Source organism: Amblyomma maculatum, chromosome 1, assembly GCF_055883805.1.
Source record: "Amblyomma maculatum isolate TAMU_Amacu chromosome 1, ASM5588380v1, whole genome shotgun sequence".
Taxonomy (NCBI): domain Eukaryota; kingdom Metazoa; phylum Arthropoda; class Arachnida; order Ixodida; family Ixodidae; genus Amblyomma; species Amblyomma maculatum.
Window position 1 is genome coordinate 421,741,800 of NC_139344.1, and position 25,345 is coordinate 421,767,144.

Consider the following 25,345-nt stretch of genomic DNA (forward strand, 5'->3'; position numbering starts at 1 on the left):
AAATGTCATCCCAAAAATGAGCAAAGGGGGAATGAAAAAATCCGCAAAGCAAAACTTGCTTGTACCCAAAGCATTCCAGAAAGTTGGATGAGATAGTGATTCATGATTTTAACTGGGCATTACCAATGTTCGTGGGCGACGAACACACAGAAAAGTACACGTGCATTTCTTTTTTGTGATCATCTTTCACTTGCGCGGGAGCTTAGCTTGTACCCCCATCTGTGACTGTGGGTACTAAGACAATTGCAATGAAAGAATACCTAATCCCATTTTGCGTTTTGCGTTTTCTTCTAAGGTTCGTACACTTCTGCATTAGTTCAAATGATCCATAAATAGCGAAATAGTAAGCATCATTAAACAAAGTGGCTACTTAAATGAAATACACGCAGTGAGCGTAAAGCAGTGAATGACCGAAATCGACAACGCTCTTTCAAAACTATTTGCCGGCTCTAGCTATAACTCGTATCGAGTCCCTTTGCGCTGCTAAAAGGATTATTTAGAGACAAAAGACATGATATGCACATGTCCTTTTTATCATGCTTTTTTTCCTATCGAAAGACATGCATTATCTCGCTTATAAACAAGTTTGTTATACTATCATTTCGCCGCTAAGCACAATACCACTAAGTATTGCATAAGGTTTTTGTTGCACAATCGCCAGAATAATAATAATAATAATAATAGTTGGTTAACAAGAAGGGAAAGGCGCAGTATCTGTCACACTTGTTTCGGTGGACACCTGAACACTTAAGGGAAGGGAGGGAGGTGGGAGTGGAAGTGGATAGAGAGAGGAGTGGTAGATGGTTGGTTGGTTCATAGGAAGGGAAAGGCGCGGTAACTGTCTCACTTGTTTTCCGTGGACACCGCAACCGCGCCGTAAGGGAAGGGAGGAAGATGGGAGTGAAAGGGGAAAGAGAGAAAGAGGAGCCGTAGTGGAGGGCTACGGCGTAATTTCGATCACCTGGGGATCTTTAACGTGCGCTGACATCGCACAACACACGGACGCCTCTTCGTTTCGCCTCCATCGAAACGCAGCCGCCGAGGTCGGGTTCGAACCCGGGTACTGCGGCACAGTAGTCGGGCGTCTCACCACTGCACCACCCCGGCGGGGCGAACACCTTAACCGAGTCGTAAGGAAAACGAGGAAGGTGGAAATGAAAATTGAAAAAGGTGCCGTTGTGGAGGGCTTAAGGCCACCGCGCAACCGACGCTTTTGCATCCCTAGTCAAAAGTACACTCTATGGCATGAATAAAGTTGAAGCCATTCAGTAAACTACTGTGTACTAAGGCCATGTCTACACTTTCAAGCCGAACCTAAGCGTAGTCATGTATATAGCTCTGCGTTACTCCAGGTTTAACCACAAGTTAAACCAGAACTATTTTTTTCCTTTAAAATGCAGCACCCAGGTAAACCTATAATGCAGTTTCTGCGTAATGCACTTTACAGTGTCTCCGTCCAGTCCGACGGTCGCTCTTGCACGCCAACAACAGGTCCGTTATGCAACGGCCAGCCTGGACCACACGACCTCAACCACATCAAGATGGGGGTGTGGCGTAAACTGCTAGCTACTCCAGTCTTACATGCAACGAACTGATACGTGTTCTCCTTAGCGCAGCCTCCTATATTTTGAGCCGTTATTCTTGAGACAGAGCTGTGCACTTTGTCTTCGGGTAGAGAATACCAAACGCCCTATTCCTTTGCCAACAATCTTGTTTGCCTATGTGAGAACTATTGAATATACGGGATTACGCACTGTACGTATGGGGTCCACTCCACACTTCTTTCGCGATGTTCCGTAAGCATATTGGTCAATTAAATGCTATGCTGATACCAGTCTTCGCCCCGGAGCGCGTTTACTGTGCCTAATCCTGTTCGTAGGACCTCTCGGCACGTTCCTCATGTGACAACTCGTTTTACCAGCTTCGAAAGTTATGAAATGAAAAGAGGTTGCTTTTAGAGCATGCTTCATAGTGCCAGTGAATATGCGGTGAGGGTAAAAATACGAGATCGCCCCTGTACATCGGCCACAACAGCTCTCTATGCCACGCACCGAGATTGCTCATGTCGCCCGGATGAAGCCGTACTACCGCTGTAGTAGTTCGTCCTAGTGCGCACCGGGACTGTGCTTTCAGATTTATATTATATAGTATGTCATAAAAATTAGGGGGACACTTAAGCTCCGCCGTTAAGGGTATGTCGCGGTAGAGTCTCTTTCACACGCACACACACACAATGTTTTCTTTCTTCACGTTTAAAATGTTTAGCTTTTATTTATTTTATATTTCTATCATTTGCTTTATTTTATTTAATGTTTTATATTTTATACACCAATACTCAGGGTCAGCAACAATCGCCTTTCCACTCTCAGTATTTTGACACCTCTGGACGCATTCTTCAATTATTTCAATTATTCAATTACACATTCTAAATTATCATCATTAGCATCACCAAGCACTGGTTTTTCATTCTAGCATTTTGACACCTTTAACCCCTGAATTTCCATTTTTGTTTTCTTTTTAGAGCGCAGCACTTTGGCGTCCGTTCCTGGATTTCGCGTCGGCGTCGTCGTCGGCCTCGTAACCAGCTCTGCCCCCATTTCATTCGCCCAGCGCTAGCAGCGACCGACTGATACCGCTGGATGCCGCTGACGCCGCTAGAGAGTCAAGATAACGTGACTGCATAGAACACCGTCGCCGCCATGCAGAAAGAGGAGGGGAAGGTCCCCCCCCCCCTGTTCCTGTGTGGCGGATAGGGTGCTCATCAGTTGCCGACGCGCCGGTTATTTCACGTAGGCGCCGGCACGTCGACGAATACGTGACCACCTTCCCACGGCTAGACCTGGTTCTTGGCGCTGCGGAAGCGAGGGTATCATATTGTTCGCGTCGGCATCGGCGGCGTTGTCCCTGAAACCAACTCCGCAGCTGGGGTTGACTCACTATCGGCGTCAGCAGCATCAGTCAGTAGCTGCTATCTCTTTCCTCCTCCCTTTATCGCGTTGTCCGCTTGCTGCGCGCGCTTCTGTCCCATCCTTTGCCGCTGGGTGTACACGCCGCCCCCCGCCCCCTGCGAGTCTCCGGTTGTCAAAGCGCCGGCTTGAACTTAATTCCATTCTTCGCTCTTCCTCCAATACAACCCCTGTGCGGTGGCAATCAGAGAGCCAGATCGGTGGCGGCGGATCTGTATATGTGCACCGCCCGAGCCGAAATTGCCGCTGCCGTTCGCCACTGCGAAATTATCTGCCAGTTCTTTCTGAGCCATGAGCGAGACGACCGGTGGAAGGCCTCCGGCTGCTGCTGCTGCTGCTGCTGCTGCTGCTGCTGCTGCTGCTGCTGCTGCTGCTGCTGCTGCTGCTGCTGCTGCTGCTGCTGCTGCTGCTGCTGCTGCTGCTGCTGCTGCTGCTGCTGCTGCTGCTGCTGCTGCTGCTGCTGCTGCTGCTGCTGCTGCTGCTGCTGCTGCTGCTGCTGCTGCTGCTGCTGCTGCTGCTGCTGCTGCTGCTGCTGCTGCTGCTGCTGCTGCTGCTGCTGCTGCTGCTGCTGCTGCTGCTGCTGCTGCTGCTGCTGCTGCTGCTGCTGCTGCTGCTGCTGCTGCTGCTGCTGCTGCTGCTGCTGCTGCTGCTGCTGCTGCTGCTGCTGCTGCTGCTGCTGCTGCTGCTGCTGCTGCTGCTGCTGCTGCTGCTGCTGCTGCTGCTGCTGCTGCTGCTGCTGCTGCTGCTGCTGCTGCTGCTGCTGCTGCTGCTGCTGCTGCTGCTGCTGCTGCTGCTGCTGCTGCTGCTGCTGCTGCTGCTGCTGCTGCTGCTGCTGCTGCTGCTGCTGCTGCTGCTGCTGCTGCTGCTGCTGCTGCTGCTGCTGCTGCTGCTGCTGCTGCTGCTGCTGCTGCTGCTGCTGCTGCTGCTGCTGCTGCTGCTGCTGCTGCTGCTGCTGCTGCTGCTGCTGCTGCTGCTGCTGCTGCTGCTGCTGCTGCTGCTGCTGCTGCTGCTGCTGCTGCTGCTGCTGCTGCTGCTGCTGCTGCTGCTGCTGCTGCTGCTGCTGCTGCTGCTGCTGCTGCTGCTGCTGCTGCTGCTGCTGCTGCTGCTGCTGCTGCTGCTGCTGCTGCTGCTGCTGCTGCTGCTGCTGCTGCTGCTGCTGCTGCTGCTGCTGCTGCTGCTGCTGCTGCTGCTGCTGCTGCTGCTGCTGCTGCTGCTGCTGCTGCTGCTGCTGCTGCTGCTGCTGCTGCTGCTGCTGCTGCTGCTGCTGCTGCTGCTGCTGCTGCTGCTGCTGCTGCTGCTGCTGCTGCTGCTGCTGCTGCTGCTGCTGCTGCTGCTGCTGCTGCTGCTGCTGCTGCTGCTGCTGCTGCTGCTGCTGCTGCTGCTGCTGCTGCTGCTGCTGCTGCTGCTGCTGCTGCTGCTGCTGCTGCTGCTGCTGCTGCTGCTGCTAAACGAGCTGCCAGAGCAGAGGCCCAGCGGCGAGTCGAACATATATCAGTCTATTTCTCCGACCACAAAGCTTCCTTCATGACTGTCAAGAACTGTTAGTGGAGTCTTTGTTAAAGGAATACGTGTGAAAAATAACAAAAAAATTCTGTGATAGCGCATACATGTGTTGCTCGATGTCTTTGCCTCAATCTATCGAAAAGGTGAAACAGCTTATTTGCTGCGCTCAAATTTCGCATTAGGAAGTAACGTAATCGTCGGTAATTTTTTTTGTTTTTTTTTCATCAATTGATCATCGTGTATGGAATTGCTCATCAAGTAAGGCAAGTGATGGTTTGGGCTAGTTGGCATGCATGCTATTCCGCAGTACATCAAAAAGAGGAGGGACAACACACAGGCACTGTTCGGCAAACACTTACGCGATAAATGTTACATTACTCCTTTACGATGAATAAATGCTACCTTGTACGGTGAATTGTGCTCGTATGCCGGAAGTTAAATCTCACGTCTGTCAACAAAGTGGAATATAAAAAAATCAGATTGCTAGGACAGACAAAAGGCCACGAAATGGATAACACAGCCAGGCTCATCGTGCATGGAAGTGGTCATCAAGTAAGGCAGGTCATGGTTTAGGCTAGTTGGCATGCTTCTTGTTCTACAGCACATTAAGGAGAGGTGGGACAGCATACAAGCTCTACTCGGCGAACACTGAAGCGACCAATGTTGCAAGCATCGTAATATGGGCCGTTGAACTTGCAATATAATTTATTAGGGCGAGAGTTAGGCTAGTGGGTATATTTGATGTTGCAAAACGCAATAATGACATAGAACATTAGGCATCGGGCTCATCTTTCCCCTTCCATACCGCAATCTGTTAAGACCAATGTAAACACTTTTTCTCTCAAGACGTTTTCTCTTAAGATTTTTTTATAGGATCCCACTAATGAATTCATACACTTTTACGAAAGAATAAGTTAATCTATTCCTAAACCGTAATGACGCATTGTAATTAAAATGCCTTTTTGCCAGCATCATTTCCGTCATCTTCCTTTTCCAAGAGAGTTTCGAAACTGTCAAGTTCCCTAAGCACTAATGTCAATTACCAATATTCTACTTCAAAATAACTTATGTGTGATGTGTCAGATGGAAAAGCATAATTAATTATTTCTGAAAATTTTCAGCATTTCTTTACTGCATAAAATGCTACTAGAGACCTACGCACATGAATATATAGAGAGCTTTAAGCAGCAGATAGCAAATGTCACATCGCTTAAAAGTTAGTTACGGCGAAGAAATGGAACTTCTCGTCACCTTCCTTCTGGTGTTCGCATCTTTCGCTGAAGTTTCGCTGTAAGTTTGGAAATTCGAAACAAAATCATATACTCTCTTGCGTTCTCAGGATGTAAATATCGCAAATATAGCAAGGGACCTATCGTCATAAGGAAACTCTTACGTTTTGCATGAAAACTCCATTTTAAAAATATGCTCTTCAGTTATCTGCGCCTGTTCGTGACAACTAAATATAAAATTTGCACAGATTTTACACAGTTTGACCAGAAAAGCTCTTAAATCTATAGTCTTGCTAAGATATTTTGTTTTAGCCAGCCATGGAGCAAAATCAGAGACCGAAACACTGGTGTAAGAGTACCCTTACAAAAATGGATATTGAATTTCTGTTACCCACGTAATGTGGTTTTGATGAGTCATCAACCACTCAAAGGATATTCAAGATTAGATGTGTTTTAACATCATATCCGCAGCAGACTTTCCTTTGAGATCACACATGAAGTTTTGTGCTTGGAAAATGCAACAGTATTTTTGGGTAGGATCTAATGTGGAAATACATTGACTTTCTCAAATGAGGAAATGTATACATCACTAAGTGAATATATATTATTTCTTTGTTAACTGCACACTTTCAGAGCCCTATGTTTCCATTTCTGATTAGCATATGTAGGATGTTGCCTAAGAAACAATTTTTATGTGTTTTAACATGAGATCCGCAACAGACTTTCATTTGAGATTACGCGAGAAGTTTTGTACTTGGAAAACACAACAGTATTTTTGTATAGGAGCTAATGTGGAAATACATTGACTTTCTCAAATGAGGGAAATTATACATCACTAAGCGAATGTATATTCTTTACTATGTTTTCATTTCTGTTTAGCATGCACTGTAAAAACAAAAACAACTTTTTGGACATTTGTTTCATTCAAAACACGCTTACACCCTGCGTCTTGGGTGTTTGTGCCATTGCAAATCACTTCTTGCCAAGCGAATGGGTGCTGTGGTTGGACAATATGCTTGAGGGTGTTACGGGCAAGGATATTGTTGTGTACGCGAACCGACGCACTGCCACACCGCCTCCAAGCAAACGGACGCAAGGCCGCTCCATTTCCAATGCCTCCTGCACCTGCGAGCAGGCCGTTTTGGAGAGACCAGCAGGGGTACCCCGGCCTGCGCCGACGACGACGCGCGGACGTAACCCGAGCCGTGCGTTGACTCGGAACTGGACTGTCCTGGGGGCATGTGCGCGACCAGGGCACGAGAAGCAATGCCTTCTTTATAATGCATGATATTTTGCGTGTTTCTTAAGCTTTCGAGCTCCTAGCTCTTGCTCTGCGTATAGATTAGCCGAGCCCTCAGTCATCGCATCGCTTCCCGAAATGTTTAGATACAAATAAGATTTAGTTACCAGTAAAATAGTGTTGGCGCTGCTGCGCTTGCCGGTATTGAAGCTTGGTCGCACTTTTTTTCCTTAAAGGTTCGTGCTACAGCTCCGTGTTCAGCGAAAATTACGCCCAAGGTAGCAACCACCGAAGAGCCAGCGCTGATAAATTTGCCAGCGATGCCAAACTCGACATGTTAAAATGACTGCAGTGGACAAAATAGTGCGCATAGGTATCTAGAACATTAGATGCAAGTTCTAATGGTCAAGAAGTTGTAATTGTTAGAGCAGCTGCAATGGTCTGTACACTTCGAAACATGCTTCGAAACATTAAGTCCCAATCTTATGAATGCAGTCTAGACATAAGAAGCAAATACGTTACCCATATTACCAGTTCCCCGAATGGCCGAGTGGTTAGCGTAGAAAGCTACCGAGTAAGATGTGCCGAGTTCGAATTGCGCCAGAGGTACCGTTTTTTTTCGCTTAGTTTTATTTTTTTTTATTTTTTAGCTTTTTTTAATGTAGTTGAGGTGCTTCGCTACGTTTTAGCTTTTACTTTTTATCCAAAAGTGCTCATTGGTCAACACTCATGAACAACACACAAGAAATGCACACATTAGGTACCAACCAGAAACACGGTGGCCAACTTTCTTGTGAAACTCATCAAAAATGCATCAAGAAAATGTATAGAAATGTTAATGTGCATGATGAGGAATGTAATTAACATTTAATCAGAAACTCATTAAGCTTTTTTGTAAGGGTAGTCCTGAGCAACACTGAGAGAAAGCAATGTTACGAATAAGTACGCTTTTAAGAATGCCAGCCTCATACTTAAACTTATCTGTTGAACATCTCATTAGTACTTAAGCTTCGTTAATAGTGTTAGGATTGAGCGCTAAATACCTCTACCCTGTTTTGTTTTTTTCCCATAGCGCTAGTCCTAGAAAAGGAGATTTTTACTGCTATGAAAGGGTGAGTGCGGATGTTTTGTTTGTTCCTTTAAAGCTCTGAATCAACGCGATAAACTCGCAGCTACATCTTCAAGCATACGTTCAGCTCCTGAAATTGAATTTTCCATCTTCAAGGCATTTCGCTTCCTTTTTTGCACTGTCAATTGGAAGAACACTAATTATTTTGGGCAAGGTTAGTCATCAGCTCTGGATATTTCGACATAGTAGGAGTTTCGCAGGATATTATGTGTATAGAGTAGCCACACAGACGTGTGGATAAAAGTGTGGCTGCTGTGTCTTCGTCATGTCTTTTCCTGTTTTGAGCTGAGATATAATCATGAAACACAAAGCAACCCGAACTCTTACCCTACTGGATAGGAAGAAGAAACTAGAACCAACTTCTAGTAATATTCCCCCTGTCTCAACCCGACAAGCATATTGGGGTGCTACCTTTATCTTTTTATTAAGGAAAGGTTACCCGTTTTGACAAAAATGTGGAAAGGTTCCAAAACCCAACAAGAATAATATCTTGAGAGTTTATCTTGTTTATGTGAGCGAAAAATTACAAACGTTTAGCCAATGAGCTGTGGGACGGGGCTTTACAGGAAAGACGTTTTTATAGGATCCCACTAATGAATTCATACACTTTTACGAACAAAGCAAAGGTTCTGTTGAAACAAAGTGCACGTGATAGTTTCGAGTCGGCCTCTAGGCGCCATCGACCTATACGCCGAGTACCCTAATTTCTTTCTTTTTCTCTACAGAAATGCGCTCTTTCGCTCCGCACAATCCGTGCACAAAAATTCATCGGCTTCTCATACAGGAATGAAAGAACACAGGATTAGGCCAGCATTAGATTATGTTTAATACGGGTTTAGATTTCGCTGTTGATCTGGTATAATATTCTCTCGTTGGAATCCTGCTTCTCCCTTAAATACCGTGAATAAAACAGAGACGTATGAATTTCCAGTCATGTGGGATTGGTATTGTTCAAGTACTTTCATGGAATTCTCGCACTGATCTGTTGGCAGGGCATACAAAATTGACCCAGAGCTAAGCGGGGTTCTCGAGCAAAGAAAATGGCGCAGTAATTACTGCGGAAAGGTTTAGTATCAAGAAGCGCAGAAAATCAGGTGCTGTCCGGCATCTTTGTAAGGTTGTGAATGGGAATTCCAAAAATAATGTCAACAAATCAAGAGAGGACCCAAAGGTACTCAAACTTAGCGAGGAGGGTCCTTTAATGGGTGTGAATAATCGGGGCTTGTTGGCCCAGTTGATGCATGAGTACGGGAGAAAGCAGCGAAAAAGACGCATTCAGAGAGCGAAAGATTTGATTTGTATAGGATGGATTACAGTCCCAGAGTGACGCAGGCTATAAGAGGAACCATTATCGAGGGCTCCGAAAATTTCGGCCAATCTGGGTTCATAAAATGCACTGATATTACACAGAAAACGGGCGCTGTTATCGCATCCATCAAAAAGTGGCGGCCGCGGCCGGAATTCAATTCCACATCCTTGGGTACATCAGCCGAGTGCCTTATTTACGGCGTCCCCGCGTTGGGCACCTAGAGAAAGAGTGCGCAGGATGGCACTGGATCCATGGTGGCTTTGCACTTCTAGAATATAAAGTGGTGTGAATTCCCGAGTTGGGGATTGAACGCAGGCCATTTGCGGGCCGAATGAGCCCGGTACCTATATGCCAGAAAGGCTGTTTTTATCCTCATCGTTTAAAAAATGCTACAATTAGCGGAAAAATGAACAGCTCATGCATTTCGTTATGTCGTCCTTTGATACCCCCTTAGTTGAATGAAAAGAAGGTTCTATCGCGTTTCACTCTTAAGCCAAAGCTTATGCTATGTGCATTATTGGGAACTTTTAAAATGAACACCCCGCCGAGTGGCTGCAGCCAACCTTTCGTCCACACAGTGCATATGCCTCGTGTTTTATTCTCGACGGTTATCGAAAGCAATGCTCCGCGGAGCTCCCTTTTTGATAACCGGCGAGAATATAAAAAGATGGGCACATGTTCAGTGAGTGCAAAAAGTGGAGCCAGCCTTGCGTCAACTAGTACGGCGCTCTTTTTCACCACCCGGTGATCGCCTTATCGATGTGAAATACCTAGAATTCGAAAAATGCGAACACGGAACTAAACTTCAGCATCCTCATCATGAGCCGGAATATACCCACTACAGGGCGAAAGCCTCTCCCATACTCTTCTAATTAATCAGCTCCTGTGCTAGCAGCATTCACTTGACCTCTGCTAGATATTTAAACTCATCCGCCCACCTAACTTTCTGCTGCCCACTGCTGCTCTTTCCTTCCCTTAGGATCTAATTTGTTACCCCAAGCTACCATCAATTGTCCACTTTACGCATTACATGTCTTTCCCATGTAAAGGTCTTGATTTGCACTAGAATGTCATTAACTCGTGTTATTCTTCGCAGCTACCCTGAACGATTCCTATGCCTTACAAGTTCAACCTACCATTTTTCGCCCCATAGACCTTTGCTTTGCCCTCACATTAAATAGAATCCTTTTCATTAGCCTCCACGTTTCAGCCTTATACGCTAGTATAAGTAAGAAGGATCTGTTGTATATTTCCCTATTTAGCGATACTACAAAGCTGCTAGTCATAACCTGCGAATACTTGTAAAATGCGCTCCCTGCCAATTTTATTCACTTAGTTTCTTCCCTTTAATGGTGTGGATCTTTGGTTACTACCTCGCCTAAGTAAAAATATTCTTCTACCACTCCCAATAATTCGCTACATATTGTGATCGGCTGTTCCTTCCAGAGGCTCTTCAACATTGCCTTTGCGTTCTGCATATTGATTTTCAAGCCTACCTTTCAGCTATTCCTTTCTATGCCATCAATCTGTCTAGATCACACTCTGGCATTACTAATGTTATTGCCATGGCATTTATTGACTCATGCTTCGTATGACCAGATGGTTTTACCAGAAAGCGTCACCATATTGAGGTACCAGAAATGCCCTTTGTACCATTGAATTCCCCAGATATCAATAATAATGAATTTGTAGTGAACTACACGAGGATATACGAAGACGAGGATTAAGTAGGCAAGAATATCACGAAGACTAGGATAAGGACGACGAAGTGCCGCTGAGCTGCTCGTGCTCGCTTGTGGAGACAGACTGGCTGTGTTCTTGTGTGGTTCGCCGTGAAACTTCGACAGGGCTATTATCCCTGTTAAAGCACAGTAAAAAAAACCCCTTTCACTTGGTGGAGGTGAGCATTTCCTGCCGCCCTGGAGCTCCGCAGCCGCACACTCCCGACACAAGCAATGACCGACGCCACCAACCCTAGTCCAACCGGCCCCTCATCCGCGGTGTTCTGCGCTGGAGCTTTGCGCCAGCGTGATCCTCCTATCTTCAGCGGAACCGCCGACCATGACGTGGAAGACTGGCTGGCCTCATATGAGCGGGTCAGTATTCACAACCACTGGGACGACAACCAAAAACTCAATAACGTCATTTTCTACCTAACGGACGTTGCAAACCTATGGTTCCGCAACCACGAGGCCGATATCACATCGTGGTCTACTTTCAAAGCTAGTTTTGCCGATATTTTCGGTCGGCCTGCAGTGCGCAAGTTGCGCGCTGAGCAACGCCTGCGCGGCCGTGCACAGCTTCCTGGTGAGAATTTTACCAGCTATATTGAAGATGTCGTAGACCTCTGCAAGCGCGTGGACGCTTCAATGCCAGAGAGCACCAAGATTGATCACATTATGCAAGGAATTGATGATGACGCGTTCCAGATGCTTCTGGCTAAAAATCCAGCCACCGTCGTCGACGTTATCGACGCATGCCACAACTTTGGTGAATTACGCAAGCGCCGTAACATCACTCGCTCTTCGCTCTCAAACCCCGCGCTGCTTGCAGCTTTAACACCTGAAGCAGACCAGTCCACCTTGCTGCCACAAATACAGCAGTTCGTTCGAGAAGAAGTTGCCCGTCAACTATCCCTCGTTCGCCAACGTCCTGACGCTCCCACTCCTTTAGTGCCAAAGCTGCAGCAAGTCATCCGCCAACAAGTTGCGGAAGCACTCCCCACGCTTCCTGAAGCTCCTTCTGTTGCTCCATTGACATACGTCGAAGCACCAGTCCAGTATAGTCAACCTACTGTTCCAGCCCCTTTGACCTACGCGGCTGTGGCTGCGCGGCCACCGCCTGAGCCGTCACAACCCATGCAGCCTGTTCTACGCCCTGCACCGCTTTCTCAAACGGCCCCGCTTCATCCGCCCACTGCGCGCAATTACAACCCTTGGCGTACTTCGGACAATCGTCCTATTTGCTACTACTGTGGTTTCGCTGGACATGTGGCCCGCCGATGTCGTCGTCGCATGGCCGAGCCTGCGTCTTCTGATTACTCGCCACCGCTGCTTCGTTCTGCCCACTCTCCGCCTGCGTATGCCCCAGAACAGCGTTCATATACAACCCGTCGTTCTCCTTCTCCGCGTCGCCGGTCACTGTCACCAATGCGCCGGCGACCACCACCTGCTGACGAGGGAAACTAAGCTCCGCGGTTCCTGAGGCAAGAACTGCGAAAAGCTCAAGGCCTCATATTCCGCCCACGAACATTATAATGATTTCTATCGATGGTCTGTCCGTATATGCGCTGGTCGATACGGGTGCTGCAGTGTCAGTGATTCATGAGCAACTCTGCCGACGACTACGAAAAGTTACGACGTCATTTAACGGTTTGTCGCTCCGCACTGCCAGTGAAGAGAGGATTGGACCTTTAGCAGCATGTACAGCGCGTGTCGTCATTGAAGGTATTTTGTACAGTGTCGAGTTCGTAGTTTTGTCATCTTGTTCTCACGACGTGATCCTCGGATGGGACTTCTTGTCTAAAAATAATGCCGTGATCGATTGCGCCCGAGCTGAAGTAGAATTTTCTGCACTGTGCGACGCACTGCCCGACGACAACCGTTCAGTGCGTCCTCAAAAGCTGACCATCGCTGAAGATGTCGACGTAGCACCAGAGGCTTGTGCCCTTGTGCCTCTTTCGTGTCCTGCCGTGTCAGACGTTAGTGTTTTATTTACACCGTCTGCATCCTTCATCCACCGCAAGCACCTGCCGCTGCCATCTGCTGTTCTCGATGTTCACGGTGGCTTCACGGAGCTACTCATCTACAATCCGTCCCCACGCCCGATTACTCTGCTACGTGGGGAATCTCCCGGTTCCATTCAACCAGCCCACCTTCTCTCTGACCTGGATGCCTCCGAGACCTACCGCAGTAACTACATTGATGCTCTGCAGTCCGATCCGACGCCTGATTCGTTGCCAGACGACTTCTTCCGAACCGCCATCGATGACGCTCTTCCTTCCACCTACCGGACTCAGCTCGTGGCCCTTTTACAGACATTTCGCTTTGCTTTCGACGCCGCCCACACACCTCTCGGCCGCACTTCCACAGTCGCGCATTACATTCAGACCGGCTCTAACTCGCCTTTTCGACAGCGCCCCTATCGTGTGTCAGCGACAGAGCGTCGCGTGATCAATGAACAAGTTGAGGACATGCTACAACGTGGTGTAATTCATCCATCACAAAGCCCCTGGTCTTCACCAGTGGTGCTAGTGAAAAAGAAAGATGGCTCGTTTCGCTTTTGTATTGATTACCGGCGCCTCAACAAAATTACCCACAAGGACAATTACCCCCTTCCGCGTATAGACGACGCTCTTGATTGCCTCCAAGGTGCCGAGCACTTTTCATCTCTTGATTTGCGTTCAGGTTACTGGCAAGTACCAATGGCCGCCTGTGACAGAGAGAAGACCGCATTTGTGACGCCGGATGGCCTCTATGAATTTAATGTGATGCCCTTCGGCCTGTGCAATGCGCCCGCCACATTCGAGAGGATGATGGATAACATCTTGCGGAAGTTCAAGTGGCACATCTGCCTCTGCTACTTGGACGACATTGTTGTCTTTTCCACCGACTTCGCTACGCACCTAGAGCGCTTGCGGCAAGTTTTGGTTTGCCTTACTGACGCCGGCCTGCAACTGAATCTCAAGAAGTGTCACTTCGGTGCCAGGGAGTTGACTATTTTGGGGCACATCGTCTCTAAGGAAGGTGTTCGCCCTGATCCGGCCAAGCTGCGCGCAGTGGCAGAGTTTCCTAAGCCGGTTTCACTCAAGCAACTTCGAAGCTTCATAGGTCTATGCTCCTATTTTCGGCGCTTCGTGCAGAATTTTGCTTCGATAATTGCACCCCTGACGAAACTACTCGGAGGAAACAGTGACTTAACTGCGTGGTCGGTCGAGTGCGACGAAGGGTTCAACGCATTGCGCCGTCTTTTGACTTCGCCACCAATCCTTCGCCACTACGACCCGACAGCACCCACCGAGGTCCATACTGATGCGAGTGGCGTTGGCCTCGGAGCTGTCTTGGCACGACGGAAAAACGGTTTTCACGAATACGTCGTCGCGTACGCGAGTCGTATCCTCTCTAAAGCTGAACGCAACTACTCAGTTACGGAAAAGGAGTGTTTGGCAATTGTGTGGGCATTAACAAAATTCCGGCCCTACCTTTACGGTCGCCAGTTTGACGTCGTCACGGACCACCACGCGTTATGTTGGCTGTCCTCTCTTAAAGACCCGTCCGGCCGCCTCGCACGATGGGCTCTCCGCCTACAGGAATTTGACATCCGCGTTATATATCGCTCTGGCCGTAAACACATGGACGCCGACGCACTATCTCGTTCTCCCGTCTCCAACGAACCTGCTTGCTCTACGGCGGCTGATTCCGTCCTCTCCTCTCTAACCATCGCTGACATGCCTGCGGAGCAGCGAAAAGACCCGTGGCTCGCATCTCTTATAGAGATCGTGTCCACTTCTCCTAACGCTGCTGCGCCTTCTCGGGCTTTACGCCGTCAAGCACCACACTTTGCCCTACGAGACGGTATTCTCTACCGCCGCAATTATATGACTGATGGTCGACGGTGGCTTCTCGTCATTCCCCGCCATTTACGACATGACATTTGACCTCTTTCCATGCCGACCCTCAGTGTGCCCATCCTGGTGTAGTGAAGACGTTTCAAAGGATCTCTCAACGCTACTATTGGCGCGGCATGTACGGGTATATTCGCAAATACGTCCGCTCCTGCATCGCCTGTCAGCGCCGAAAGTCATCCACACCTCGTGCTTCTGGCCCCTTACAACCACTTCCATGCCCGGCCCGCCCTTTTGACCGCATTGGCGTTGACCTTTACGGGCCACTTCCCTGCACGGTTTCTGGGAACCGGTGGATTATCGTCGGCATCGAACACCTCACCCGGTATGCCGAGACCGCCGCTTTACCCGCCCCTACTTCCCGTGAAGTAGCCCTGTTCTTGCTACATCATTTTGTTCTTCGCCACGGCGCGCCGCGAGATCTGCTGAGTGACCAAGGACGCGTCTTCCTTTCCAACGTCGTTGAATCTCTACTGGCCGAATGTCGCATCATACATCGGACCACAACAGCCTACCACCCTCAAACAAACGGGTTGACTGAGCGCTTCAATCGCACTCTCGGAAATATGCTGACGATGTACGTTGCCGCCGATCAGACTAACTGGGACGCTGTCCTTCCTTTCATGACATAAGCTTATAACACCGCCACGCCGTCAACTACTGGATTTAGCCCTTTCTTCCTCCTTTATGGGCGTGAGGCGTCGTCCACGATGGACACTATTTTACCATATCGTCCCGACTCCTCCGAGTGTACTCTCCTTTCAGACGTTGCCAAACATGCGGAGGAATGTCGCCAGTTGGCCCGGTGTTTTACATCGGAATCTCAAGGCCGCCAAAAGCATCACCGCGACAAAGATCAGACGCCACACGTTTTTCCTGCAGGATCCCTTGTTTGGCTTTGGGTTCCCGGCACCCCACCGGGATTGTCATCAAAATTTCGAACCGAGTATCACGGCCCCTACCGCATTGTCCGTCAAACCTCCCCTGTGAATTACATCGTGGAGCCACTCACTACCTCTTCGGACATGCGTCATCGCGGCCGCGAAACTGTGCACGTGAGCCGCCTCAAAACGTACTACGATCCGCTCTTCTTGCCCTCACCATAGGTCGCCAGGATGGCTCCTCCTCGCTCCGGGGGAAATTGTAGTGAACTACACGAGGATATACGAAGACGAGGATCAAGTAGGCGAGAATATCACGAAGACTAGGATAAGGACGACGAAGTGCCGCTGAGCTGCTCGTGCTCGCTTGTGGAGACTGAGACTGGCTGTGTTCTTGTGTGGTTCGCCGTGAAACTTCGACAGGGCTATTATCCCTGTTAAAGCACAGTAAAAAACCCCTTTCGAATTGAATACTGATAAGAATTAAATTATTTAGTGATAGGTGTACATGGTCATTGTTGGTCATAGTCAGGGTTAGTAATAGCCATATTAGCCTAATGTCATGACTACATTGAGTGACCATTGAGTGACCAATAGCGCATCGCTCTTTTTACGACTTCTCAGTCGGGGCCTGCCTGTTACGCTGTCTTCTCTGAGCGAGAATCAAACCAAAATCAGAACCAGAACCGTCGATGGCTGCACGGCGCGCTCTTAAATAGCCAGCGCAGAAGCTTCTAGGCGCGGAGGAGGAACGGAAAACAGCCTAGCGCTGCCCAAGCTGTGCCTCCCCCCCCCTCTGCCCTCTGGAGAGGTCTCGAATTTACTCGAACATTAGTCAGCACGCGCGGCCCTTTCGCGCGGAGCGAGGAGGAGGGCCGGGACCGTGCAGGGGAACGCACGCGTGACTCCGCCCATGGCGACGAGGGCGAGGAGGCGCAGGGCGGTGGCCGATATTACGTAATCGGTCGCGTCGCGTTCTCGAAGCTTGTAGAAAATTCCATCGCCGTTTTCTGCGGCGCACGCGCCGAAACAATAAAGAAAGCGCCACCGCGGCCTTACACTGAACTTTTCATGATGGGTGAGCAGGCTTTTCTGCGGAAATGGTCCTCTCGCCACGTGCATGTATTCAACGGGAGGGTCGTATTTGAAGTTGTATTCTCGTAACAGCATGCGCCCAGAAGAGCACTTGGACCTTTTCTTGAGCCCTTTCTCACCAAATTCCCCCTCCCCCGTTTTTGTTCCCTTCTGCCTTTTTTTTTCTTCTCTTTTCTTCGCTCACGTGACTGCTGTTGTCATTGTTTATACGGTGTAAAAGGCCAACGAACCACCTCCCAGCCGGCTTTGTTAATGCGGAATAGCTGGAGATCCCTGGGGAGCTACATGGCCTAGCCGAAACACCCTTTAAAACTTAGTATATGCATTAAGCGTAGCAGAGCCCTAACAACGCGCTGTGCCCCATAGGTTTAATAGAGAAGTGTTCGGAGGAAAATTGACATGCATAGCAATTGACTTGAAGTTGATATTATTTCTCGTTTTCATTATGTGTTGAGCATCCCTGTTTGTGTAGTATGCATTTGAACAGTTGTATTTTGTCTTCGTTAATAAGTTGTTTGTGTACATTCAATTTTAAATACATTCTTCTTTGTTACTGCTAACACCGTCTCTGATTGCTCAGTTCTTTTGCAGGACTAGTCACCCCAATGAATAGTTTATTCCAGTTAAGGTAAGGCCTTCTACCTTAAATGCAACAATACGTGACATCTGTGGGAAGAGCTGAATGCAGTGATGTCCCCTTGACTCAGTGATTTATTCACGAAAATGGCACCCGTCGAACAGAAGTACCTTTGGTTTTCGCCCATCCCGAGAGCCCGCCTGTTTCCAAGAACGACCGGATGAGGATGCGGAAGAATCGCTTGACCTGTTTGAACGCGTGTTAACGCATTACGCCTGGGATGACAAAACAAAGCTCAGGCAAGCGTATTTTGCTCATCGGGGATCCGCCCGAATTCGGTTTGGAACGGCGAGGCTCTCTTGAAGGATTGGGGTACTTTCTAATCAGATATTGAATGCCTTTACGAGTAACATCAGAGAGAGAATGTCCGAGCCATTCCTTCAATAAGGACTCCAGCTCCCTAATGGATATGTACTTGCTTCGTAGAAGAAATAAGCGCCTATTTCGCCGCGCAGACCCTGAAATGACTGAAGAAAGTAAATGTTTTATCGCAAGTCGTCAAGGAATCTATTTTCGCTTGCCTCGTTAATTCCACCCCAAACCGTGACTGAATTCGAACGAGAAGCATTCTCTATGGAAGGCACCACAGACGCCAGGACTCGACACGTTCTCTACAAACGACTGCGACGCCGCAGCTACATGTTGAGATAACTTCAGTGAGGTAGTTCGAGAAGGAGCTACGCTTACTCCTCCAATCACCTTCACAGCCACAGGTTTCGTCACCCACGGACGTCATTCATGAGGATGTCCAGCAATCATTGGTAGTTTCTCAAGCGGAGGCTCTGACAGCTTCAACTCAAGAAGCAATAGCGATAAACTATTCTGCATTACGCCGTCCTGCACCCAGACGCGACCCATACATGTCACCCACACGCTATCATACATGCCACCGACATACCGTATTTGCCAAACGTAATCGGGCTGCATAGCTTGCTTCTCGCTTGTAATATAAAGTCAACAAGAATTCCCAGAAGATCACAACTTGTTAAGAAGTGAATAGAGATGATCGCCTTTACTTTGCATACATTTACAACTTCAGAACTAGTACGAATTCTTTTTACCCGACTGCGAAGCGGAACACGCACCCTGGTTACTTTTGGCAAAGACTGTACAACCGCGTACCATTCCCAAACCGACAAATTTGTGGAGCGCCTTAACAAAGCGATTGCGGAAATGACCGTTTTGTACGTCGCCACCGAACACAAGACTTGGAATGACATCCTGGGCTACGTGATCTTCACGTATAAAGCGGCCATCCAGGAGACAACCGAAGCAACCCCGTTCAAGCATGTGCACAGCAGGGAGCCCATGACGACTCTAGACGCAATGCTGCCACGCGTAACCAATGAGGAGAACCTGGACGTCCCCGCCTACCTTCCTGCGCGCAGAGGAAGCCCGACGACTAGCCCGGCTGCACATTAAAGACGGGTAGCGCACAGACTCCCGGCTATACAACCTGTGCCGACGCAGCGCACAATGCAGGCAGGGAGATATAGTGTCGGTTTGGACGCCGATACGCCACCGCGGAATGACTGAAAGGTTCTTACAGTGGTACCTCATCCTATGCAGAGTCCTTCGACGAATCGGACAGCTTGACTACGAGGTCATCCCCGACTGCACGACCATAACTCTGCGGCGTTCAGCTCGGCCAGAATTCGTATATATTGTACGTCTGAAGCCGTGGTACGCGCGTTTAAGTATACGTGATGTTTAAACTTTCTCATGTTTATTATAATCTTCCTCTGTTTATTTCAAAACGCCACGAAGGACTGATATCATCATTTTGTTATTTTTCGACTGCCGCCGGCATTTGGCCTTATCACTGCGATTCCAGCGCACGAGCTTATTCTTAGTTGTTTGTTCGTGCTCATTTTCGCGAGACGCAGACTTGTCAATTTCATTCTCGCGCAAGATACACCAAAATATATCTCGAAGATTCCAGCCACTCGCGTACGCTTCTACAGTGTTTCACGTTATGCTATCCAGAGGGCTTGTTTTATCTAGATGTTCCTTCGGTGTTTTTAAATTGAGCGTTGTCGAGCTCAACGGGTACGCGTTAATCGACGATCGCCTAGCACGCTTGCTGCTATCGCCATGGCTGCTTGCTTAGTTCGGTTGCGGGTGCCTCTCAGCATACGAAAGAGTTTATTAGAGTGAAGTTAAAGCCTCCTTATTTGGCCTCAACGGCATTGTCTCATTTACGGGACAATATAAAACTGTTTTCCTGTCATTGAAAAACCGCCTGCCCATGACGATAGTGTTGAATTTTCTTGCTAATGCATATGCACTTTCGTTTTCAACATTGCTCATCTATTCGTGTATCTCGTACGCTATCAACTTTGCTCTGATGTTCTTCCTGACTAGACATTGCTGATGTCCCAGATTAAACATAGTATTCTTATTACTTGTTTCAATCTTTGAGTGATCACAATGAGAACAATTGTGATGATCCGTTAAATAGTGTTCACAATTATCTGCCGATATTTTTTAGCAAATATCGCATCGTGTGTGCTCAGATAGGAAGGAAAATAAATGTATGATTCAACCATTGTTGGAGCCCGTAAACTAAGTAATTGCCTCCTCTGAGATATTTTGGAACGGCTGGAACTGCTTGCCAGGAAGTTATTTCGGCAAAAATAAAATAAATATTATTGGCCCAGCAAATGTTTCCAGGGAAGCGAAGACAGCTACATTGCAGAATGGTGAAATCCCTAATGTTTGTTTTAGTGGCCCTAAAGTAGGTGACGATTGTTCATCTCCATGCCACGTCATCGATTTTAAAAGTCCTCCTTAATCACATGAAACGGTTTGTCAGGGGACTCGGGTGTGATCTCACACCTTTTTAAGTCATTATAAACCCCCCGACGCTCGTTATCGTGATTAGCTTGAGGTCACATAAATAAATGAAGTCACATAATACTCGTATGGTGGCCCATTAAACCATTACTCATAATTATTTTCTTTAACCCATAATATACTATGATATAAAAAGTAGTCATGATTAAGGACTTATTTTCACGTCATATGAATATCATGCTGTATGACTTAGCATTCTCTATTAATGTTGACTTGTGACTGATGAGGGGGCATACACCTTAGTACGACGTCACATGGCCTTTGGAACCGCAAATTTTCATTTTAGGAATACGAAAGATCCGGTTAACCTTAGTTTTATGTTTGATAGCCAGCAAGTTAAGGTGTTTCATCACCATAAAATTCCTGGTGTGTATTTTTCATCACATGTAGGCTGGGGCCCTTACTTACCCATCAAACATACCTTTTGCGAGTACAAGGGGCAGTATTAGGGTTTCGATAAATACTACGTTGGCAACGGAACATCAAATAAAGCAAGCATTGTTTCATTCCAAATTATACTAAACCACCTTGGTGTAGTGTGATTCAGCAAAAACAAATTTGTAAAGTCTACTTGACATACAAAAACTTGCATATTTCCAAATTTCGCTTACTAAAAACGTTCTATTTTTTCATCCTTCGTTTACGAGCCAAATATCCAATGTGACATGTTCGGAACGGCGGGCCATAAGTATACCAGCGGGAAGTCTTGATATATAAGAGATCCCTCATTACTCTTTATATTCATCAAGCTTTGTCGCGCAATCTTTGTTTTTTACTAACATAATACATGTATATCATGGGTTAGAATAGTAGAAATGTTAGGTCTTTATATTTCTGTATCAATTAGGCTGTTTTTTTTTTCTTTTTTTACAGCTCTACGAGACATGTGCTCGGCTTTTGTGATGATAATGTTTTCAAATGTAATTTCATCGTAATGTTTTATGCTAATTTCGATGTGTTTCAGACTCCTATAAACTTACTACTAGAATACCTGAGTATGCTGCGATTCGCTGATGACATCGCCATGCTAAGTAAATCATGGGACTAACTGCAAATAGTGACTGATGACTTAGGCACGAACGCTGAAATGCAAGTCAAAAATGTTTATTCTGAAGACAAAGGTAATGCTTAACAGCCTTGAAAATGAACATCAGTTTATAACAGGTACGAGGCACTGGAAGTAGGAGGCGAAAGTATCTACTTAGGACAGGTAGTAACCTGAGATCCGGACCACGTGTTGTAAATAACTTGAAAGATAAGATTTCATTTGCATATTTGCCAAGTGCTCGCTGATAATGTGTAGCAGCTTAACGGTATCGTTCAAGAGGAAAGTACATAACTGCAGCATTTTACCGGTACTCCCGTAAGGTTTGGTTGGTTGGTTTGTGGGGTGTAACGTCCCAAAGCGACTCAGGCTGTTAGAGACGCCGTAGTGGAGGACGCCGGAAATTTCGACCACCTGGGGTTCTTTAACGTGACTCACATCGCCCAGCCCACGGGCACCTTGCTTTTCGCCTCCAGTGAAAAGCGGCCGCCGAGGCCTAGACTCGATCCCGCTTCCTTGGGCACAGTAGTCGAGCGCTGTAACCACTGCGCCACCCAGGTGGGGCTACTCCCCTAAGGGGCTGAAACGTGGGGGCTAACGAAAAGATTTCTACATGGGTTCAGGACAACGCGCAAAGCTGTGGAAGAGAAAATGGCAGGTGACAATTTAGAGATAGCAGGCATGCATAGTGGGTAAGAGAAATAACTCAAGTTATTTATATTCTAGTAGAATTCAAGAAGAAATCGGCATAGGCAGGATATGTAGTGCATGGAGAGGATAACCGATGGTCGCTTAGGGTAAAAAATTGGGTTCCTATGAGAGGAGAGCTCAGCAGGGTACGGTAGAACTTAAGGTGGGCGGAGGAGGTTGAAATGTTTGCTTGAGTCAAGTAGGTAAAGCTAGCACAGGACCGAGTTATTTGGAGGAGCATGCAAGAGGCTTTCGCCCTGCAGTGGATATAGCCCGGCTTGCGTATGTTGGTAAGCATAACTCGAGGAAAGTTATTCGTCACATTTATGCTATTTTTTGACATATTGCGCTATACACAACCTACAAACGGACTACCATAGCCCTGGTAGTGTGTTTGGTGGGTACATCTAGGGGTATAACTGGCTCTGCCGCCTGCTCGCCGCAGTGGTTGCTGTCGTTGCCTCAGAAATTAGTTTTTGTCGCGGTGTTTGCAGCGTTAAATAAACGTTATTTTCTGCGAATGCACTGCGACACTAATATCGCGCCATCTTCATAAATATATTTATATTCATGAAACGTTCAAATGCCGAAAAAACGCGTCGAAGATTCTATTTACTCACTGTACTACGCGGGCGACAAGCTCACTGCTTTAGCTCCCTTCTCTTAAACTAGTCACTTCTATCCCGGTCTTATATTTGGATATTGGAAATAATATCGGCGCGTCGTGAAAGTGCTGCTTTCTGCTCTTATCCGCGTTTTGGTATAGGCAGAGGAATATGTCGGTTATTGGTAATCGTTAAAAGATTGACTTGTGTCTTGCGGCGCAACATATACAGTGGTGCTATTTATTAGCAGACATTTTATAGGCATCGAGTGCAAAGTAAAGATGGAGCCGGTTGTCGTGAGGCACACTGCAATAAATGAAACTCGTTGCTCTACGTACATGATATAATCTTTTAACTCTGCGCAACGACTCGTTGATAGCCGTTTCTGTGAATGTTATGCGGCTTGCACCGTGCAGCGTGTGTTTGTCCAAAGGTTTTAGTCGTTCACTTTACCTCCTCCCATCCTTTCACCATTGCGCAGGCTATGAAACTTTCCACCGCGCTAAAATCTTTTAGTAAGAAGTCCATGGCAGGCGCTTAAAAAGCAGATGCACTAATTTAAGTGTAGAACTTAGGAGTGGAACGTGACTGCATTATAAAGCTTAGCTCGCATCGGGCATTCACTACGTTCACCTTTTTTCGATTTGAACCGAATAGCCTTCTTGATCACGAACAGCCTCGCATCTTGAATTTCTTCGGTGCGACCCCCCTCCCCTCCCCCAATCAAACCAAATTTAACTAAACATTCTGCTCCGCCTAATTGTTGTCCTTCGATTACCGAAACCTCCCGAAGATTTTTTTTTATTTTCTTTTGCCCTGCGATTTCGAGCGCACAATCAATAAACATGATGTCGAATTTCTCAGAAAAAGAAATATAACTATTTCATGACAAAATCTTGTGAATTCTGATGATGAAACGTTATATAACAGATTAGTCGTGGTTCGAGAAAGAAAACAGTAACGAGATGATAGCGAATCACTCAACCATTAAACATGATGCCGAATTTGTGGGAAAAAGAAATATAATGATGTCATGATAAAATGTTGTGAATTCTGATGATGAAGCATTATGTAACAGATTACTCGAGGTGCGAGAAAGAAAATAATAACTAGATGAGAGCGAATCCCGCTGTTTCAAAAATTATCAGCGAAGTATACATACCCACCATCAAGCTGTGCTGCGTGTACATGAGAGCTGGCTAGTTAGATCTTGTGTGCAGGATATGCTTGTAGTACCGTAGCGTCGTTTCCTCCCTGCGCAAGGAGCGCGACTAGCACTCCGCCGCTCTAAGAAAACAAAGTCCGCTCCTGCCTTTGGCGCATGAAGATAAAGCTGGGCGCTCGGTTTCGGCCTAGACTCGAGTCCTCTCTGTCAGGCTTTAGGCCCACATATGCATAACATTCTCCCAGATGGCTGTGACGGTAACAATGTTCTCACTTCTGAGAAAGGTGTACCATTTATGATGAAACACAGCGCACGCTAAGACACAAAACAGAGCACAAGATATTAACTCCAACTTCACATTTCATTCTGCACAAAACATTCGGACAAATTTTTAGAAGAGAGAAAAAATAGCGGAGAATATCCGCTATCTTTGAAACGATGGTAGAGCCCCAGAAACTCGTTTCTCGCGCATACTTTCCAAAACAGCCGCACGGCTGCTTATAGCGGCGCCCGATAGCGGTGTACGGCATCAAGAAGGAACCCATGCACGTCGTAACAGGCTTCAATTTTCTTATGACGAGCAATAAAATCAATTTATTCCAAGGAATACCCGCGAATGGTCCTGCATAAAAACATCTGCATGTGTTTTCATGCAGATATTACTATTACTCTTACTTTATCGCTACTTTTTGTACACCTTAGTGCCGCTGTCGAAATTTTTCTTTTTACTCTTTTGAAGCGTTCTAAAACCTGCGACTTACTTATATTCAGCAAAAACGGAGACCATTATATATTACCTGAAATCAGTGGCATTAATAAAGCTTTTTTGTTTCTGCAGTGTGACCCCGAATACGGCGTCCTCGCCTGTTCTCCAACAGGGTGCACGTGTTATCCCTCTGCTGAAGACCACGCCATAGGATACTGTGTGGGAGAAGATACCCCTGCAGAAATTGATTGGATGGATTTGGTCGAAATAGGGGGATCACTTTTTGGAAAAAAGATGCCAACACTGAAAAAAATACCGACACCACCCAAAGGTGCACAATATCGTTTTCATAAGTTCAAAGCGATCGGATCGGCGCTCAAGGCTAAAATTCCCTCGAAGTTTCCGTCCATGTCCAAACTGGGAAAACTTGGAAACCTAGCAACGAGCAAGCTGTCCACAGTCCAGATGTCGAAGCCCAGGTTGGGGAAAATCAAGTTACCTAAGGTGAAGATCCCAAGGATCCCAAGATTAGGATGAATGCACTCGCTTGTAAAAATCATATAAAATGCAATTTCCCCTTGCTTTTTTCATGACTGTCTTTTCATAACGTTAGTTATTGAGTAATGGCATGCATAAATGTAGGAAAAGAAAAAACTACAGTAATAA

General features: G+C 47.0%; 1 long non-coding RNA gene across 1 annotated transcript; it reads left to right on the plus strand.

Annotated features, from left to right (window-relative positions):
- Positions 1-5,605: 5,605 nt before the first annotated feature.
- On the plus strand, positions 5,606-25,261 carry LOC146209238 (uncharacterized). The gene is made up of 3 exons (XR_014706033.1): positions 5,606-5,759; positions 8,011-8,050; positions 24,812-25,261. It is a non-coding gene; the product is annotated as an uncharacterized LOC146209238 (long non-coding RNA).
- Positions 25,262-25,345: the final 84 nt, after the last annotated feature.